At 37.8% G+C, this 16,600-nt stretch overlaps 1 protein-coding gene and 1 long non-coding RNA gene across 3 annotated transcripts in view; one reads left to right on the top strand and one right to left on the bottom strand.

Annotated features, from left to right (window-relative positions):
• Nucleotides 1-16,600, bottom strand: part of NKAIN2 (sodium/potassium transporting ATPase interacting 2) — a 1,047,208-nt gene that overhangs the window by 438,958 nt on the left and 591,650 nt on the right. The gene's annotated exons all lie outside the window — the stretch shown is intronic.
• Nucleotides 13,617-16,600, top strand: part of LOC136398835 (uncharacterized) — a 28,149-nt gene continuing 25,165 nt past the window's right edge. The window contains exon 1 of the long non-coding RNA XR_010750057.1: nucleotides 13,617-13,701. This is a non-coding gene — a long non-coding RNA (uncharacterized lncRNA). The remainder of the gene's footprint in view (nucleotides 13,702-16,600) is intronic.

Raw genomic sequence — 16,600 nt, forward strand, 5'->3', positions numbered from 1 at the left:
ACCATGACATTATGTTCTATAGCAATTGTCTTTGGACTCTATTCTTGCAATTTCAGGGGTATTATTTTTAAATGGTCAGCAAAAGTTAATGAGTCTTGGCCATTTAGTAACATTAATGGCTTAGAAATCAAGTAAGGGGAATTTAAAAAGTTAGTAAAAGAATCAGATCACTTTAAGTAATTATGTATCATAAAGCAAATACTACCCTCACACATTAGCCCTTGTCCATCTCAATAATTTTTGTGGTTAGTACAGGCTATCAATTGTACTTTGATGAAAAGGCACACAATTTAATTAAGTGATATCAAATTATCAATTTAACCTTATACAGTCTTCTTGGGGAAGGTGACCCAAAGTAACTCTGTTCAATATTTGAATGTGCCTTTAATCCTACTTGGATATGTTTGAATTCTCTGCTCATGTCACTTTCTTAGGTTGCATCATATTCTATTTTTATTCACTTATTCATATAACATATATTAACTGCTGATGACATACTAGGTGATAAGATTCCAATAGTGAAGGTTGCCAGGTTCATTGTTCTTATGAATTTTTATTTGTAGTCATGGGGAGAAAGATGTTTTAAAAACAAGATAATTTCAGCCTGACCTGTGGTGGCGCAGTGGATAAAGCATCGACCTGGAAATGCTGAGGTCGCTGGTTCGAAACCCTGGGCTTGCCTGGTCAAGGCACATACGGGAGTTGATGCTTCCAGCTCCTCCCCCCTTCTCTCTCTCTGTCTCTCCTCTCTCTCTCTCTCTCTCTCTCTCCCTCTCCTCTCTACAATGAATAAATTAAAAAAAATTAAAAACAAGATAATTTCAGAGAATAATTTCTCTATCAAGATAACTATTGAGAAAAAAGTATTTCTATTATGTTCCCAAAGAATAGCTGATACTGATAATTTGTGCTTATTGAATAATTTCACTGTATGAGTCCATAATTATAAATGCTACCCCTAGAAAATCATCTCATATTTACACTAACTCTCTGATATTAATTAGTATACTTAATATTCCTATTTTACTAATGGGGAGACCAAAAGGCAGAGAAATAGAATAACTTGCTTAAAGTCATTCAGGTCGTAAGGGGTTGGGAGAATTCAGAGCCATGCTAGCTTTATGGGCCCAGGCTTCTAATGCTTGCTCATGTATGACAGACGGATGAAACAAAGTACCTGAGAGATACAAATACGGTATTAGAAGGATAGAAGTGGATAGGGGTGGAAACATAAGAGAGAAAGATCAGAAAAGCTTTCCTGGAGACTGTCACTGAAATCAAGTGTGTGGTTAAGAGAGTTTAGCCAAGAGAAGTAAAAAATGAAGGGGCATGTAGGCAGAGGGAACAGCGCGGGCAAGCCCATCAGATGCAGTATAACAGGAGTGTAAGTACAGGAGCTGCAGAAAGTAGGGGAGAATGGGGAGTAATAACAGTAGAGATAGACAGAGGTCAAATTGTGAAGGGCTTTGTATATCACACTAGAGGGTTTGATTTTCTTCTATAGCTAACACGGAGCCACTGAAGTGTTTCAAGCAGGTATATGACCTTATACAATCTGCCCTTTTAGAAAGATCACCCTGTTGCCAGTGTTGAAAATGGATTGGAGAGAGTCAGACAGGCAGCCAGGAAAACAATTGGGGAAGTTGATCTGAGGTTCAGTCATAAGTTGATATTGTCAGCCAGGAACTGTGGGTTGAACATTATTATCTCTAGTAATGATATTGGTGATGATTGGGGAGGGAAAAATTAATATGACTTGGTGACTGTGAAAGGTTGAAAGCTTGGGAAAGAAGTCAAAGTGAAGTCCCCAGTTTCTGGCTTGAGAGACTGGTTGACTGGCAATACTGTATAGGTAACAACATGACTGTGCATGGGAGATCAGGCAGGTCTAACTGCCAGGCTTCAGTTTCCTCATCTGCACAGTGAGAAGGAGAATAGCATTTACATCACTGTGGTGAGGACTAATGAATTGTAAAATAAGTCCTTTAGGAGAGTTCTGGACACACAACCAGAAAACCATGAACTATGATAATGCCATGAGCAACAAGTTGTACATAATTTCATTGCTCGCTGTCTTTCCTTCACAATGGTTAAGGGTAACAAATAGCCATGAGTAAGTTATTGTTTCAAATAAAGTGAAGCTGGCAATATCAATTTAAACAGAAAAACCTGAAATTTGTAACAGAAAATCAACACTCCTTGGGACATTGCATTATATGGGATTGTTTAGTCCTTTTAATCAATATTAGGGCATTGTTTTCTTCTGTTTATTCTGTACTTGAGGTATAATCGAGGGCAGAGAAACTCCACGTCTCCACTAAACATTCCTGTTTTACAGCCACTGCCATTAGCTATGAGCTTCTGACAGAGAATCAGATGACACGAACTGCCTCAATGCTGTGTAGCCTGAGCAGACTTGGAAAGACCTACCCAGGAACATCTTCAGGATAAGTCTTCTATGCCCTGAGCACATTACACAGATCTGTACCGGCCTGGGGCTGGGCCATCAGACAGAGCAGAGTTTTAGGCCATGTTTGTTTCCACCATTTGGCTGGGTGCCTGTCTCCTGATGAGTTCACTTACAATTGGTAGGAAGAGAAAAGTTGGAAAATGAATAAAATATAGATTATGCATAAATTAATCCCCCCCCCCCCTTGACAGGAAGCATGCATGCATCACTGATATCAACAATATAAACTGCACTTTCTTCTTTCCACAGTCAGGAGTCTTTAAATAATGTATTGATTGAATATAGGTTTACAGAAAATCATTTGTCTTATATCTTTTATATGAATGCAAAAAGAACTAGGTAACTGCATTACCTCAGTCATAAATCTGACAAACCGAGAAAAAAAAATATTGTTCCTAAAAACTATCTACAGTCCAAGATTCTGCTAAAAATAAACACACCATTTTGGCTGCACTGTTTACTATTGTATACAAAGGGATCAATTAATCTGATGTGTCTGCAAACAAAGAGAAGACATATATTTATAGCCTTAGAGTTAGGTTGATAAGCACAAAATATGTGCTTTCATACTAAAGCACTAAGAAGCTTAGAATCAAATAATGCAAATGTTAACACATGTAAATACTCAACTGTGGCTTAAAAGTAACATTTACAGATAAAGATTTCTGTCCAGTGTTAAGTAGAAATTAAATTATTTTTGCCTCTTATGAATACAAGCAACTAGCATTTTTAAAACTTTTATTAATTTTAATTTATTGTATTAACATAGATTCAAGTATCCCACTTCAATATAACTCCCTCATCCCCATCCCCTCGTCCCCCATTGCACCCCCTTTCCTCCCTCCTCTAACACCTTCCCCTTCCCCTCTGGGATTTGCTATCTTGTTATCTGTATTTATGTGTTATGTGTATATATATATATATATATATATATTATATAGTATATATAATTTCACTATTCCCTTCACCTTCTCTGATCCCATTCCCTCATGCCCCTTCCCTCTGACAGCTGTCCGTCTGCTCCCTGTGACCCCACCTCTGCCTCTATCCCATTCCTCAGTTCACTTTGTTCATTACATTCCACATATAAGTGAGGTCATATGATTATTTGTCTTTCTCTGCAACTAGCATTTTTAAAAGTTCTCAAAACCTTTTCTGTTTGGCTGATCTTTATTATTTGGCAAACATCAACCTACTACCTTCAATGGTAGATGTGAAGATATTCAAGTCTGTATCAACTTGACGCTACAGAAAAGTTCAATATTAAAAGTTCAACTTAAATATATTATATCTTACTCTTGGGTATAAGGTAGAGATCTTAAGCGTATGCATCAGTTAGAATATAGTTAAGAGATGTAACATGTAGATCCCAAATGCATACTGCCTCAAACTCAAGAGGGTTTATTTCTTGCACCATAACATGACAGTTCCCAATCAGCAGGTAGCTTTTCCCACAAGAGTGGTTCTCAAAATGGTTTTCCTGAAGACCTCTTTACACTCGTAAATATCACTGAGGGCCCTAAACAGCTTTTGTTACATGAGATGTTTCATATTTATCAATATTTACAGATGTAAAAATCAAAAGTGAGAAAATTAAAAACATGTATTAATTCATTTTAAAGTAATAATAAACTCAGTACATGTTACCACAATTAATATTTTTATGAAAAATAACACTTTCCAAACAAAAGTTCTGAGAGAAGAGTGACATTGTTTTACATTTTTGTGAATCTCTGTGATGTTTGGCTTAAGAGAAGAGAGCCGGATTTCATACCAGCTTCCTCATTCCATCTCTTATGATATGTTGTTTTGGTTGTGACATGTTTAAAAACTATATAGTCTCGTGTTGAAAAGTACTAAACAAAGGAAAGAGCAATTTCATAGCTCTTTCAGATATTTATAAGAATTTCAAATAATAGTAGATAGTCTTCTTTGATATTAGCCCAAACTCAACAAGTGGCAATTTTTTAAATGTTAGTTACAATGTAGAGTCTGGACCATATCATTAAACTTTTGTAACTCTTATATTTAAATCCATTTGTGTGTCTTGCATTTAAAGTAGATTTTTTTACTCCTGGATGATTTATAATGTGTGTGGGTCACTTGGAAATTATTGGTTTACCGAATTATGCAGATCTCCCAAATATTGTTATTTCATTATACAATACCAAAAAGTCACACTTACTAACATCACTGTCAGTGTTGTTATGAAAATAGTTTCAGACTATCTGAGAGGGTCTTTGGGACTTCTGAGAGTTCTGATAATACTTATGGTACCACTGCTTCATATAATGATTTAGGAACCCTGGTTCCTTCTAGCTTCTGGTTTCACTATTCTCGTTAAGACCTCATCATTTTGTTCACATCCAGCCAGTAGAAGGAGAAAGAGGCTGGATATCACCTGTGATGCTTAGAATATATTTCCCTGAAATGACACACATTATTTATGCTTCTATCATATTAGTGTATATGGTCATAGCTAAATGCAAGAGAGGGGAGAAAGAAAAGTAGTCTGTAGGGGATATTTTATCATCTTCTTGCTAAAATATTCTCATATCGTAGCTGTATATGTGTTGGACTGCAGGAAGTCTGTCAACCTCAGCTGCTTGACAAGCCCATAGTTACTTCTTAAGGGAGTCCTAAACATGGGTACATCACTGAATCACCGGGACACAAGTAGCTACAGTAGCTGCACCTGTTTCTGTTCACCTGTGCATCAATCACCCACCAATGGAATGGATTTCTCAGGGTCTCTTTCTTGCAACTTTATTAGGAAAGTAATAAGAGCACATAGCAAAAATGTGTAAAAATCGTTTCAAAAGGCATATAAATTGAAAAGTAAAAGTCCTCCTTCCTTTCAGTACCTGATCCCCTGATCTTCCCCTTGGTGAACTCACTGAATATTCTGGCATTTTATTGCAAAATTTTAATTTATTTCCTTAAATTAAAAAAAAAGAGTAAGAGGAATTCTAGTAAGGGATACTGAAATTTTACAGGATAAAGGGGCTACCATAATATTTCACAAAGAAAAGCCAAGTTCCTTTCATACTGTCTTTCCTGATATACAACTAAGATTGTAGTTCTAACACTGGACATCTTGATTAACTTTTCAAAAGGAAATATGCTATACTCTCTTCTGTTAGAGGTATTTTCTCACTATAGAAAGAATAATCAAGTATAGTACCAATCAGAGAATTAAGATTCTAAACTCTTAGTCTTCTTCCAGGCATACTTTAATAGCCAGCCCTTTTCCTACCTAGCACTGTTGTGCCATTATCTTTACTGTATATAAAACCTGTATCAATGAGGGTCCATTCAGAAACACAGAATGCACTGTAGGAACTAGAAGCTTAATTGATAAAGCAGAGAATTAATTACATACATAATGAAAAAACTGGAAGGATGAACTGAAGATGTTGAGACAAAACAGAGACTGTCAGCGCAGAAAGCTTCTCTCAGTCATAGGCTAGAGACGGGAGTGTGACCAGGGCTATGGGAGCCCAGGATGGAGGCTGCAGTTAGAATCTGGAGCCCAACAGGTATGGCCAGCAGGACACAGAGGAGATGCAATTATGGTTCATCTCTGGCACCCAGGGAGAAAAAAGGAAATATCTGGCTTCTTATTTCTTTTTGCCAATTTTTTACCCATCTGGAGAGTACCTGTCATTGGTTAAATTTGGAGAGAAGCCAGGTGACATGGAACATGAACAGATCAGCTTTCTTAAGATTTAGAGCTAATACCCCAGGGTCCTATTCCTAGTTTCAGAGACTGAATGACAGGAGACTTGCCAGGGTAGACCAGCATGAGTCCAGTCAATACTCAGTGGTCAGCAGAAAATAACCAGGGTCATTGACATAAAGTTCTATGAGAAGAAAAAGAGAAAATACACAGTAAGACAAACAAAAAGAAAATAGAGGAAGTGAATCTGAGTAACACATAGTGAAACCTAGCTCTTTGAGTCCAGCCTCCACTAGCAAAAAAGGTATTTGGAAGATGTTATATTGTTTGGGTTCTTTGGCCTTTTACAGCATGAGGAATTTCCACTAGGCATGGCTGAGCTATTGCTTTCCCTGTAACATCACTGAAGCGGGACCAGAGACCTTAGCCTTTCCCAGCACTCCAGTATAATCTCCAGGGTGGCCCTGCCAGATTGGGTAACACACCCCTTCCCTGAGCTCATGCTGAATGGGTGACTCAGCCATATCTGGGTACATAAAGGATTTCACACTTCCCAAATACTCATGAGCCCACTCACCTCTGCATCCCTGGGTGGAGAGGCTCATTACCACCTCAGTCTTCAACTGAATAGAACTTTACAGCCCCACAGCTTTTTAGCACCACAGTCAAAGCACGACTGCCTTACCATTTCCAGCCCCACCGTCCTGGAAGGTGCAGTGCTGGTTCAAGAAGCTTGGTTATGGACTACAAATTATCCTAAAGGTTTTGGCCAGTGTGACTGGTTGCCCTTTAATAAGTATAACTGCTACTAAAGCAAGGAGTCACACTGGCACTAACGATGTACAAGAGGCTTGATATCTCACCAAGCTTCTGGGATTGAAGTGATATGTACCAGCCAGCATAGCTGACACATGTGCAGAGTACAAGTCCATCCAACTCTTAACTCCTGAGATTCTAGAATGTACTGGAAACCTCAGATATATGAAAGAGTGGAGGCTGGAGTCTCACAGGAGGAAATCTTAGAGTTCTTCCCTGAACTTCAGTGAGGTCTCCAAGCTGTGCCCATCTTGTCCAGGCTCTGTTAAAGCACTCATCACACATCATGCAATTGCAATTTAATCACCTGTCCTCTCTGCTAGACTTCAGAAAATATGAGCAGAAGATGGGAGTCCAACTTGCTCAGTGCCATAACCCTTGGGACATATAATTGATGCTCAGACTTGTTTATTGGACGAGATGAAGAAACAAGGGAAGGAAGGAAGAAACAAGGGAAGGAAGAAAGTATGGAAGGAAGGAAGGAAGGAAGGAAGGAAGGAAGGAAGGAAGGAAGGAAGGAAGGAAGGAAGGAAGGAAGGAAGGGACTGCAATGATAGAATATTGGTAAATAACAGGATCTGAAGATTTTGGAATATTATTTCCAGGTGCCCAATATCAAAGACTGTACTGACATTGAACGCTGACCATTTTCCATGATACAATACCTCTTTCACCTATAAGGCATGTTAAATTCCTTGCTAAAGCAACATTTTGCTGGCTCAGTAGATCAGGAAACTTTATTTGTAATCTAAAATTCATATTAAGTAGATGACACAATATAATGTTATTTATGAAGCATCCATCAACAGTGCTGACAATACCAAAGTTCCTTCACTGAAAACAATTTGTTGATCAAGAAGTTAATTTGTAGGGAAGTATAATCAAATTTAAACAACAGATTCATTTTAAAAGCAACATGTCTTCTTTTATAAATTAGAATACCTCTAGATAAAAAGAAATTTCTTTAACATGTGCCCGCACCAGGGTCCACCCAGCAATCCCAGTTTGGGGCTGATGCTGGAATCAACTGAGCCACTGGCTGTGTGAGAGACAGAAGGGAGAGAAGAAGGGGGAGAGAAGCAGATGGTTGCTTCTCATGTGTGCCCTGACTGGGAATCGAACTTGGGACATCCATATGCTGAACGGATGCCCTATCCACTGAGCCACTGACCATGGCTGGGAGTCTATGTTTGAACCAAGAGCAAAGCCTTAACCTAGAGATTAGGTGTGTAAGGCACACTATGTTCAAGTACTTAAGCCATTAGTTTCCATTTTTTCTTTTTTCCATTGATTTGAGAGAGAGAGAAAGGGAGAGAAAGACAGAAAGAGAGAGAGAGAGAGAGAGAGAGAGAGAGAGAGAAAGAGAGAGGAGAGAATCATCAACTTTTTGCTCCACTTAGTTATTCCTTTCAGTTATGCACTCATTGGTTGCTTCTCATAGGTGCTCTGGTGAGTGACCAAACCTCCAGATGCCGAGTAAATGTTATACCTACTGAGCCACCTGGCTAGGGCCATCCATGAGGTTCTTAATGGAAGTCTGGGTGTCATGCTCTGAGAGAGGTGTTTATTCTAACTGGAAAGTTATCTCTTCTTCTTGTAGAGAATGACCTACTGCAACCCTTTTTTTCCTGAATTCTCTAACATTTTCACTTCCTGGAGAAGATGATAGTATCAACTATATCTTCTCATAAACTGATCATTAGAAGCTAAAGGAGAATATAATTACTTTTACTGTGGCTGAATGGGGAGCAACTCTTCTGATTTTATCTGCTCTCCCTGAATATTTTTTCCTGATTTAATTCTTCATCTGCCATATAGAGCCTGTGCTGGTTCTTTTGCGACTGACACCAAACTTGTGAAATCTTTCTAGTCAAGCAATAGCTGACTTCAGAGCACAGCTATATCTTTATAGAGCTTATTAAAATGGTATTATTATATTAATTCACTTTAATAAATATTCATTTAATTCATATAATTAGTCATTTGTTAATTTGTTTATGTAACATATAAGTGAGCATCTACTGGTACTGTTCTCAGTGCTTAGGATGAAAAGCACAACCCGCTTGACCAGGCGGTGGCGCAGTGGATAGAGCGTTGAACTGGGATGAGGCGGACCCAGATTTGAGACCCCGAGGTCGCCAGCTTGGGCGTGGGCTCATCTGGTTTGAGAAAAAGCTCACCAGCTTGGACCCAAGGTCACTGGCTCAAGCAAGGGGTTACTTAGTTATTCCTTTCAGTTATGCACTCATTGGTTGCTTCTCATAGGTGCTCTATGAAGGCCCATGGTCAAGGCACATATGAGAAAGCAGGCCCTGGCCGGTTGGCTCAGCGGTAGAGCGTCCGCCTGGCGTGCGGGGGACCCGGGGTCGATTCCTGGCCAGGGCACATAGGAGAAGCGCCCATTTGCTTCTCCACCCCCCCCCACCTCCTTCCTCCCTGTCTCTCTCTTCCCCTCCCGCAGCCAAGGCTCCATTGGAGCAAAGATGGCCCAGGCGCTGGGGATGGCTCCTTGGCCTCTGCCCCAGGCGCTAGAGTGGCTCTGGTTGCAGCAGAGCGTCACCCCTGGAGGGGCAGAGCATCGCCCCCTGGTGGGCAGAGCGTGGCCCCGGGTGGGCGTGCCGGGTGGATCCCGGTCGGGCGCATGCGGGAGTCTGTCTGTCTCTCCCCGTTTCCAGCTTCAGAAAAATACAAAAAAAAAAAAAAAAAGAGAAAGCAATCAATGAACAACTAAGATGTCGCAGCAAAAAACTAATGATTGATGCTTCCCATCTCTCTCCATTCCTGTCTGTCTGTCCCTATCTATCCCTCTCTCTGACTCTCTCTCTGTCTATGGAAAAAAGAAAAGCACAACATTATTTTCACAGGAGCAACTGACGTTACATTACACAAGCAAACAAATAAATATAAAATATAATGCCAGATTATGATAAGTACTGTGAGTAGAAGTAAAGATGAGTAATAGGAGTGAGAGCTCAGTAGCTATTTTAGACAGAATAGTCTAAGAAGATCATTTTGAAGAGGTGACCTCATATGAAAACCTATATGAAGAGAAGGGTATGTGAACATTTGAAGAACAAGGCTCTGGGCAGAGGAAATAACACATAATAAGAGACTGAGACAAAATGTGCTCAGAGGAATGAGAAATAGCAGAAGGGAGCATGCTGGAAAGGATTCTTCAAGGTGAAGGGGGCAGGAAGGAGCTGGGGATGCTGGCAGAAGTCATTTCTGACAGTGCTTTGCATGTCATTGTGTTAAATGATTTCCTACAGAATTATCTATGTTATAGTTCTAAATTATATTTTCTGATTTTAAAAGAATAAGCTACATATTATTTAACCATTCACCTACTGTTGGATATTTCATTTGTTACCAGATATTTTTCCCCTATAGGTAATGCTCTTATATCTTGATAGAATACTTTGTCCCAACTTCTAATTCTATCTATATCAAGACACTTTAAAGTTGCTATTAATTACTAATAACTTCTTTAAAATTGAAACTTATTTAAAAGCAAAACCTACACATAGAAACCAATATAAAAAATTGATACTAAATAAGCTTATTCATTAGTCAGTTCTCTAACTTGCTTAATTGTTTCAAATGAGCAAAATGCTAATGCTATAAAGGTTATAGGCAAATGGCTGTGTTGGCTTACATTGTTGCATCTCAACCTAAATAGCAGGTAGGCATCCTGATAGTTTCATAGTTTATAAGTAACACTTGGCAATCATGTTGATGGCTTAGCACATCCACATCACTATTATTTAGAAAAATCAATGTTAAGTCCATTCTTGTGGGTCATTCTATTTATATACAATTTTCCCTGTTTTCAAAACCCTAACTCCTTACCCCTTTATCATTCAAATTGAAAATTCTTGCCACTAATTTTACTGAAGCACAGTGAAACAATTAAAAGAGAATTTCTTTATTGTTTTATTACCAAATCTACCAGTCGGCCTGCATCTATACTCATCGGCTCTGTATTTTCTTCTTGTGTTTCTTCCCTGTTCCTTTCTAAGGTCACACTTTCCACTTCTGCCCTGGATCCCATCTTCTCTCTGCTACTCAAGAACTTTGCTCCTACCCCATCAGTTCTTTCCACTCACTATATTTTCCCATTAGCATAAAAACATGCTCCGACATCTATATTCAACAAAACATAAAAAAGCAAACTAACCTAACTAGATTGTCTTGTCTCTCCTATTTCTCTGCTTCTTACAGCAAGAGTCCTTGAAGAAGCTGACTTTATTCACTGTCTTAATTTTCTCATCTCAGCTCATTTAACAAAGCTCTCCAGACTATTTCTTCATTGAAATCAATTTTTTCAAAGTCGGCAATTGCTTCCATTTTGCCATATTTGGTATTGTTTTCAAACCTCATTCTTGTCACAACTTATCATTCTTCCATCTTATAGTGTTTTGTTTTAACCTAAGTGGTAGGACACCAGTCTCCTTGCTGTCTTCCTACTTCCCAGGCCACTGCCCCTAGTCTCTTGTCCTGATCCTCTTCGTCCAGACCCATAAAGTTGTAAAGCCCCAAAGCACTGTCCTTAATTATTTTCCTTCCTCTATGTATCTTTCCTCAGAAATCTTCTTTTGTGTGCCTTTACCTTCCATTTATATACTGATGACTCATGTACCCTACTGTTTACTGGACAATACTGCTGTGGGTGTCTAATGAGCAGCTCAGATACAAGAGGAAAAAATAGAGCAACTGGTTCTGCACACATAGTCCTCCTTCTTTTCTAACTCTGCCTCTGCCTGCCTCCAGTCAATAAATGGGAACACCTAATATCCTCACGGCTCAGGCTCCAAGCCCGTAAGTTACCCCGGGCATGCTCTTTTTACATTCCGGATATTAGCAAATCCTGTTGCCCTAACTTCATCCGATATAGAGAACATAACTAGATATAATCTAAAATGGCATTCACATATGTAACTTTTATTACCTCCCCTGCTATCTCCTCAATCTAAGCCAAAAGCATCTGTTACTTGCATGTAAAAGTATCCTAACTATTTGTCCTCTTCTCTCATCTATAACATATTTTCACAATAGTCATGGTGATATTTTGTAAATAAAATTTTATAAATACACCATATCATTCTTACCCTAGTCAAAGTCTCATCACTCTTATAATAATGTCCAAACTTCATGTAATTTTCAGAAAGCTGAGAATTAGTCATTATTTTACAATGTTTTAAGTTCATTCCAACTTGAAAATTAACCTATAATGTTCAAATATTTTTCATAATGGTCTACTATTTAGTGTTTTAGTAAATTATATTAATAAGATATATAAATAGAAAAATGGATCAGGAATTAGAATAAAGATCATGAAAAGTACTTGCCAGTTACTGAGATACATGTAATTTTGACACATGAATGGGGCTTACACTCTGAAAATACAGAAAAATTCAGTCTAAAGATATCACACATAATAATTTTTTAAAATTCATATTAACCTATTATTTTTAACATTTCCCAAACTGTGTAAGAATGTTTTCCTTAGGAGAACATTTCAGCTTGAAGTAAACGTGTTTGTCTTTTATAAGGCAGTTTATCAATTAAGATAAAGAAACAAACAAAGAAATAGAAATCATTAAAAATCCCGAGGACAGCAATTCTAGCGAGTATGAAAGCCTGGGTTTCCTCCCTGGGAAAGGCACCTTCTCAAGCCAGTGGACAGCTTCAGAAAAAAATAAACACAGATCGAACAGACCCCGGAGATCTGAGGAGTGATAAATGTCACAGACAGAACGCCTGCATGTGCTAGTCAAAGTATTGCCTTTTCATGTTGTTTTTGCTTTTAACACATTCCAGCAAAAATAGAACTTGAACTTTGGCCCAAAACATGGTCAAATAATGATTTAGATTACAAAATATCCTGTGAGAATATGCAGTTCCAAAGCCATATTTCTTCCATTAATAACATTTTGTATGATTATTTACATTAATTTGTTATGAGCCTTTTGTTGTGACAATGAATTTATCATTTAAGCCATACCAGTTTCTCCTTTCCTTTGAATATGCAATTATTTTATTCTCCCCTTTTTTCAATCTTCATGTCTTCAGTTTTAGTAACTCCACAGTTGTCAAGGAAAATACTAGGGTTTATGTCTCATTTGCATTTTAGCTTGACTCTGATAATGTTTTCTAAAAAGATCATGTCACTTGTGCCCCTGAGAGAGATTTTGCTCTTATGAAATACTCAAGAGAATGGAATAATTTAGACAATAAAATGTTTATCACAAAGAAAGCGATCTAAACATTTAAAATTAGATTTATACTGTGGCTTTTTCTTTTTCACTTTTCTGAAAGAAACCCATAAAACTGATACAATTACATTCTTAATATACACTGAAATAGTCACAGAGCGAGGGCCCATCTTTCCCAGGTTGGAAGACTGCAGGGAAATACTCTTTTCTCATTATTGTATAAGCAATTAATATCTTATGGTTTGTTTCTTTTTACATTTATGTCTGTTATTTTTATTAGATAATATTCTGCTATCTTTGTTTCCAAAACTGTGCTTCTGGCTTTATATTTTGTGAGGGAAAAACTTAAAAAGAAAAATATTCGGCAGTACTAATTATTTGGCTATTTGGCAATATTAGACTTTGCTATTTTTGTTTCATTGAGAAGAAGAAAACAGGAAGCAGAGAGACAAGAAGAATTGGAGTCATTATGCTGCACACTATGAGGCCACAGTTAACTTACTATATAAACGCATTGAAAAGTAAGTAGCGGAGGGTCCGGGTATACAAAATGCTTAATGGATTAATTTCAGTGCTCGTAAAATCAGAGTGTAGAAGCTGGAGTCTATCCATTTCACAGGCTGCCTGATGAAGCTAGTATATCGGATGTCCCCCCTGGAGGGTCACAGCCCTGCTGAGTGTCTGGCCAGCTACAGATCTCTTCAGGAGCAACTGCAGAGTGTGCCAAATCCTGTGATATTAGTTGCTTTTTTGGGACTAGTTGAGAGCACCAAACTCACTCTCACTTGGGGTTCAAATAAGATTTGAGGACCTGCCACTAGAGATATTTCTGTCAGAGAGGAAAAGGGACAGAGTGTTCCTATGGCATCAGGGCAGCTACTTCTCCACACAATGCCTAGTTTTTACACTATGAAAAAAAGATGACATTTCTTAAAATACCTTTTAATTACTTTAGTCTTATGTATTATTCTACCTATGAGTGGAAAATCCTGAAGTCCTGCAGTTGCCATTAGACTCATTTCTCTAGCAGGCTACATGTGCTAATGAAGAAAAAAAAAAAAAGGCTATTTATTAATGAGTCATCCTTTTCTTTTTAACCTTATAAGCTACTTTTCTGGTTGCAACAGGCTGTGTACACATTTTGCTTTATAAACGATCAAAAATCTTTAAAGAGGAGGAAAAAATAACAGTTTAAGTGCAGTGTTAGTAGGCAAAACATCTGAAATATATTAGTCACAAAAATTAGGGGATATTTCAAGATGAATATGAAGGTATAAAATATCCCCTAATTTTTGTGAGCAGGATATTTCAAAATTTCTCCATATAATTTTCAATCAGGAAAGATATTTAAATAGTCTAATATTTTTGCATTGTAAACATCTAATAACAGTATTTACTGAATACTGCTCCTTGGTTACATATAATCATACTAAACTAATTCAAAGTGCAACAGTATTTTGAATATAAATTTTAAGTACAAGACAGAATTACAGTGGGATTGTTGTAATATAAAAGGCATGGAAAATGGCCACTTATTTGCTCTTTCTGGCTAAGCAAACCTGGATGTTAGAAGTAGAAAAAAATTTATTTGTTTCACTGTTTAGTATTCCTTGGGTTTTATTTTTGTATTTCTCACAGTTCATCAAAGCATCAATTGTCCCAGAGAGAATTCACAGATATAAAAATTAACATTTTGCCCTGCAAAGCCAATCTGGCAACTGCCAGTTCCAATTTAGTTTTAAAACGAATTTCTGGGGTCATGTTAGGATGATGGTTTACAGTGAAGGGGGTGATTTTGATAAGGATATCACAGGCTGAAATGAAAGTACACTAGGAACTTGGGGACCATGCTGAATTGGACATAATTCTCAAGTAGGTCCTGCAACTATTTCAGCCTCGATCTTTTAATGTGGACCAAATATCCTAATGTTTTTTAAAAAAATTATAATAGTTTTCAATTTTTTTTCAAAAAATTAAGTTTTTTCTAAATTTAAAGCTATGAGGTTCTTAATTCAAATACATTCTTATATTTTACATAGCTCTGTAAATAGTAAACCAATAAAAATGTAACTTTTAATTGTTAGCATAGAACAGAATTTCTTGTTCTATAATGATCTCTATAAACTGGCCTTTACATACAAATGAAGATAGCAATTGCTTCAAAGATGTTTGCATCTGCTTTATTTATATTTCCAGCAGGATACTATCTTAGAATATTAATTTTTGTACTTTAATATTTTATGCTTACATTTTGCAAACTTTTCTTACTAAGTGTCATCTTTACTAATTCAAAGAGAATTACCATTGCTTTGGAAGGAAGGCAAAAAGAAATTTTTTGTGCTTTTAGGATGATGGAGGGATAAATGGTAATGAACAAAGACTTTCACTGGGGTGGTGAACTCACAATATGACTTTTTTTTACTTCAAAAGAGACTCACAAGGTCCACATCAGAAATGATAACTTTGACCATGTGTCAATCAGTAGATGAGTTGGTCAAATCCTGTGGTACATTTATACAATGGAATACTACTCGACTTTAAAAATCGAAATCTTGGCCATGGCTGGTTGGCTCAGCGGTAGAGCATCAGCCCAGCATGTGGAAGTCCCAGGTTCAATTTCTGTCCAGGGCACACAGGAGAAGCGCCCATCTGCTTCTCTACCCTTCTCCCTCTCTTTTTTCTTTATCTCTCTCTTCCCCTACCACAGCCAAGACTCCATTGGAGCAGAGTTGGCCTGGGGGCTGAGGACTGCTCCATGGCCTCCGCCTCAGGTGCTGAAATGGCTCCAGCCGCAAAGGAGCAATGCCTCAAATGGGCAGAGCATCGCCCCCTGGTGGGTATGCTGGATGAATGCTGGTCAGGCTCATGAGGTAGTCTGTCTGAATGCCTCCATGCTTCTAACTTTGGAAAAATACAAAACAACAACAACAACAATAAAACACAACAAGAAACAAAAAACCAAAATCTTACCTTCTGCTACACAGCATGAATGGACCTGGAGAGTACTATGCTAAGTTATATAAGCAAGTCAGAGAAAGACAAGTACCATATGATTTCACTTACAGTAGAATCTAATGAACAAAATAAACTAACAAATTAGAAACAGACTCATAGATACAAAGAACAGATTGACAACTGTCAGAGAGGAGAGTGGTTGGGTGGCCTGGTAAAAAAGGTGAAGGGAGAAGGGATTATAAAAAAACCCATAGACACAGAAAACAGTATGGTGATTACCAGATAGAAAGGGGGGTGGGGAGGTAGTAGAAGAGGGTGAAGAAGGAATAAGTGGTGATGAACAAAGACTTTCATTGGGGTGGTGAACTCATAATACCATGTACAGATGATATATTACAGAATTGTACACCTGAAACCTATATAATTTTATTAATCAATGTCACCCCGATAAATTCAATTAAAAAA

This window comes from Saccopteryx leptura, chromosome 3 (assembly GCF_036850995.1).
Source record: "Saccopteryx leptura isolate mSacLep1 chromosome 3, mSacLep1_pri_phased_curated, whole genome shotgun sequence".
Taxonomy (NCBI): domain Eukaryota; kingdom Metazoa; phylum Chordata; class Mammalia; order Chiroptera; family Emballonuridae; genus Saccopteryx; species Saccopteryx leptura.